We start from the raw sequence: 4643 nt of genomic DNA on the forward strand, positions 1-4643 counted from the left end.
AAAACTTTAGGGTGAAGTTAATAGAACTGAATTTATGTAATTTAAATTAATAGATCGGTTTTTCAAAAGGTAGTGCATCTAAGTGGCGTGTGCTATAGGGACTCTGAAGGAAATGGACATTTGGCTTTCAGATACTGTGATGGTGTGGACTGGGCCAAAGCAGGGCCCTGTGGCTGTGTTTAATGTCTGGGTCCTCAGATATACGTCTTCTACTCCACAGCAGCAAAAATACTGGAAAATTCACATTTAGTTTTGGGGGACTACGGAATGGAAACTGTGTCTAGCTGTTCCTCTTGTTCAACCACAAAGGGTGTGGATTGCTGTTTCATTACGGTCTGTTTGCTGGGTCAGAACCCTGTCTCTGCAAGGGAGACAGAAAGTAAGGGTTGTGGCGTGCAGCCACCAAGTTGATGTGTTTGTTTTGTGTAATACAATCAGTTCAGTGAGAATTTTGAGCCATTTTGTCAAATGTGGCCACTGTTTACTTCTGCTCCAAATCTTCACTTCAGGGCTATTTCCCCTCCAGCTGGGGAGAGGGTCTCTGCTGTGCAACCCTGGGCTCTCCATAAACTGTCCCAGTTTCTGTGCATCCATGCACCCTTGGCACCTGCCTCATCCTGCCATGGTGGGGACCCTGGCCCCTGTGGTCTCCGTCACCACCCCAAGAACAGTTTCTCCTGCGTTTCCTCAACACCCCACACCTGGCTCTGCCACCTCTGCATCTGGCTAGCACCACCACCATCCTGGCACAGCCTGCCCACTCCCTCCAGGTGTGCCCCAGCTCTGAGCTGGCACAGCTTCCCCAGGTCACGCTCTGCCAGGCAGCCCGGGGTCCTATGGCTCTGTATGGCCCTTGAGACACATGCAGGATGCTAGGGACTGAGCAGGTAGTGTTCTAGGTAAGCTGGTCCGCTGGTCTTTCTTCAATTTTGAACACCCCCACTTAGAATAATCAGATGTTCTCCTCCTGAGATAAGATCTGCTGAGGTGATGGGTGGCTCTTAGCGTAGTCTGGGCTTTCAAGGTGATCGATGGGAGACTCCAGGCACTTGGCATTTGGCAGTTTGTTGGAGGTGGGGAGGGGGAGGTGCTGGAGTCTCTGAGGGCTGAGCTCTAACTGCAGGGGGTGGAAGGAGGCTGCCCCTCCCCGAGGGTGGGGAGAACGGGCAGGAGTCCATGAGATGAGTCTGAAGACAGACGAGAAAACTGGTATCCTCAGGGGCTTTGTCTCCAAGCCACGCGCCTCCCCGTGCCCCAACCCCAGCTGCCAGGAAAAGTGGGGCAGGGGGTATAGGAGCCTGATAAACGAGTGCAGCTGTGGACTGAACTTAACTAGAGCTTTTCCTGAGCCATGATGTCTGTCCTTGGAAGGCTAAACAGCAAAGGGCATGCGGGCCTGAGTGAATGTAGCTCTGCTCCTCGGAGTTGGGGTCTGAAGGGATCTGCCAGCCCCGGGGGACGAGTATCGTAACTAGGAAGAAAATGTGCGCTAGAGGTTTGCCTGGTGAGCTCTCGCTCATGCTGGGAAGCACATCTATTCTGTGCTCAGGATTTCTCCTTTTACTGTCCATAGAGCTGTTCACAGTGGCCTGATGTAATCGTGGTCATACTTTCCTAGTGTGTCGGCGCCTGGAGTGAAGCTGTGCATACAATCACGTGCTGGCTTACACGTTCTCTCCAGATTTCTCATTTGACAAACTCCCACTTACAAAAAGGCTATTCTTTTGCCCAAAGGGCCAGAAAATCTTGGGAAATATTTTTCTGCCCTGATCATAGACTGTTGGTTTTCAAGAAGATGCAGGAGACATCAATGAAGCTTTTGCTCAATGCCCCAGTTATAGGCACATACTCAGACTCTGCAGCCATCAGGGACCTGGCAGCTGTGTGCACATCATAAGCATGAACCCGTGTTGCTTCCATGCCAGGGCTCTCTTCCAAGCCCTTGTGTGTGGACCATCCATCCTGCCTCATAATTGCCCTGCTAGTCTTAAAGCAACATCCTCCTCAGACACACGTGCTTGAAAGTTTGAAAGTCAAAGAACATGTGCAAAGAAGAAAGCAGCTGATCTCAGTTGTCAAGAGGAAGACAGTGTGCACATCATGACCACAACCTAGACAGAGGCCGGGAGCCCTGGGCTGAAAGTACGACCTGCACGTTCCGAGTGTGTGTGGATTCAGGCTCTCGGCCGGTGCAGCAGCAGCCTGTATCCAGGGACAGGTGCAAACAGACCTTCTCGCTCATAAATGCTACTACCTGAGTCATCTTCTTGATGGAGACTTAAAATGGGCAAAGTTTCTCTCACTGTCCCAGGAAGACACTGCCATCAGGTGATGTGTGGAATTAGGACCCAGAAGAATCAACAGAGATCGAATGAATGGAACTGGAAGATCCATTCTGGTCTTTTTGCTGCCTGAGCCATTAAAACTCTCTTTTTTCTTAAAATTATTGACAGTCATCCCCTAACTTTGTGGAAGTTCAGCCGCTCACAGGTGCTGTAAGAAAATCCCTTGGTGTCACCTCATTTCCAGGGTCGTGTTTCCTTTCTCCCACAGGCGCCTCCAGAGTGAGCCAGGCAAAGATGATTGCATTCCGCTGGTTGTGTGCGGCCTTTCTCCAGCCCTGTGGCCTGTGGTGCAGTTATTCACTGTCAAATGCAATACGTTGTGATTTCCTGCCTAATTCAAATTTTATGAACATTCTGCAGTCTTACTCTTTTGTTTCTCTGCTATTTCTAGCATTTTTCAAATAAACAGTATTAGAAGAAAAGAGCATGTGCAAATGAGGCTAGCTCACTGTTGCCGTGTCCCGTTTCTGCTTCAAGTGCGCTTGTTAGCCCTGGAGCATCTTCTCTTTCTCGTCTGGAGAGAAAACCCAAAAATCTTCAGGTCTGAGAAGCTCGGGGGTCAAACATTTAAGAAAGAGCCTCCATAAAAATATTTTGATAAAGAGCCTCTCAAAGCCCTTTATACCTTTTTGAGAGAATCGTTTCTTTGAGTCAGTGAAGGCAGACTTTGTTCAAAGCTCCTCATAACTTCTCGAGACAAGAAAATCGCTCTAATAGCCATGGAGGGAGCTGCTGGAAAGACCTCTGGCTTGGAGACCATCAGGGGGTTTACTCGGCGCCGACCGAGGGCTCTGGTTTTAGGGGGACTTGGCTGGGAAGCAGACTCACCCCAGGTGCTCACTCTCTACCTGTCCTCCACTTGTGTGGCAGCACCACTCTGTTCATCTTGTCATTACTTCACCTGGTTCCAGAGGGGGCTGACGGGGACAGGCAGCCCCTGGCAGAGTGGGCAGAGGGGCCCCATGGGCTGGCAGCTTGTGCCCGGCACACTGACGATAGCTCCTCAGACCTGACTGGGGTGGGCTCTTGGCTGAAGCCACAAAAGTGGCACAAACATAAGATGACAGCGCTGAGAAGCCAGGTCTGGCCCAGCAGTGCCCACAGTGGAAATAGGACTGGGTCAGCCTCTGACCACTGTCTCCTGGACACGGGACCACGGAACTCTGACAGAGAAAAGCATGACGCTGATTTTTTTTTTTCCCCTGAAATTTTTTCTTCTTTTCATATTGTGGATTTTGTTCAGGGGAACACTTGTAAAAGTTTCATGAGACAATTTATTGTACAACATGTGAAATAGATAATATGTTCTTTTTCTTGCTAAAGCTCTTACATCTCTTATCTAGACTCAGCGAAACCCCTCTGCAGTATAATAATTAATTACTTTTTAAAAATCTTCTATAGCTGCATAGTTGCACATATGTTCATATATACAGAGAGTTAATATCTGCATGCATGTAATTTCAAGGAAGAAAAGTCTTCTAACCACATGTATAAAATGAAGGCAGTAAAAGAAAGTTGTTTAGCTAAGTTATCAGTGTCTGGCTCACAATATGGGAACCACTTCAGAAGTATTTATGAAATGAATAAATACAGTCACCGGTGGGGATGAGAGGAGGCATAAGCATTGCTGTTCTCAATTGAAATTATTCTACGGTGTTTATTTGATGACATAGGAAAGCTTTTATGCTAAAATAAATACTTAAGAGGATGTATTTGCAGGAAGAAAAAGCATTCTACTTATTAAGTGATTTCCAAGGGTCTAGAATCTCACAGGATAGAAAATGTAGAGACTGTTACTCGAGAAAGACGCCTAGAGGCTCTAAGTTATGGGTTTGCTGAACAGCTTCTTTCTGACATTAAAACAAAATAAAGCAAAAAAACTGTAACCAAAGAAAGCTGAGAAGCAGGCAGATGGCAAGCAAAACGCCACTTGTTACTTAAGGAGCTATTTCCATGTACTTTCTCTGGAGCACGTCCACTAAGCTTGACTGCATATGACAAAAATTAGAAAGATGCAATTTTACTGCCTTCCTTCCTGGTGCACTTGGTTTAAATGTTCTACTTCTGTTGGAATCTCAAGTTTTTGCATGAAAAGGAATCTAAAGCATGAATGAAAAGGTTGACGTGGAGGTGTGTCTGATATACAGCTTAGTGCCTTCAAGTGTGAATGAGATATTTCCTGAGGGATGGAAGGAAGAAACAACTTTCATTCCTTCCACTCTCTGCCCTGATGTGAGGACACCACCCCAAACTCCTCCATCCGAGCCTGGTAGTCATCCTGGGAGCCTGTGTCCTTGA

This window comes from Ovis aries, chromosome 9 (genome assembly GCF_016772045.2).
Source record: "Ovis aries strain OAR_USU_Benz2616 breed Rambouillet chromosome 9, ARS-UI_Ramb_v3.0, whole genome shotgun sequence".
NCBI classification, from domain to species: Eukaryota; Metazoa; Chordata; class Mammalia; order Artiodactyla; family Bovidae; genus Ovis; species Ovis aries.